We start from the raw sequence: 360 nt of genomic DNA, 5'->3' as shown, positions 1-360 counted from the left end.
GTTAAGAAAACTATTTTATTTTGTTGAACTTAATCAATCTATTAATCCAATTTAAAGAATACATTTTAATGTGCCCTTTATGTAGCAAATCTGACCTTAATCTTTGTGTTCAGGAAAAATTGCAACATAAAGGATCCATTGTGGCTTCCTTAAAAATTTGTTAATAGAGTTCATCTGTAAAATGAACATGAGTAAATTTGGTTGTGCTAGCGCTCAAGTTTGTGAGCTAACTGTTCTGAGTATTTGCTCAATTCAACTATTTTTTGACTATATTTTGGGGCTAACATTTAAGTGGACGGCTGTGTAAATTCTGCACTGTAATGTCAATCTACCTTAGGTAGCTACAATGACGATAAGATC

Source organism: Rhodnius prolixus, unplaced genomic scaffold, assembly GCF_049639745.1.
Source record: "Rhodnius prolixus isolate KJV_2025 unplaced genomic scaffold, Rpr scaffold_3, whole genome shotgun sequence".
Classification (NCBI taxonomy): domain Eukaryota; kingdom Metazoa; phylum Arthropoda; class Insecta; order Hemiptera; family Reduviidae; genus Rhodnius; species Rhodnius prolixus.
Note: the sequence above shows the minus strand (reverse complement) of the source record.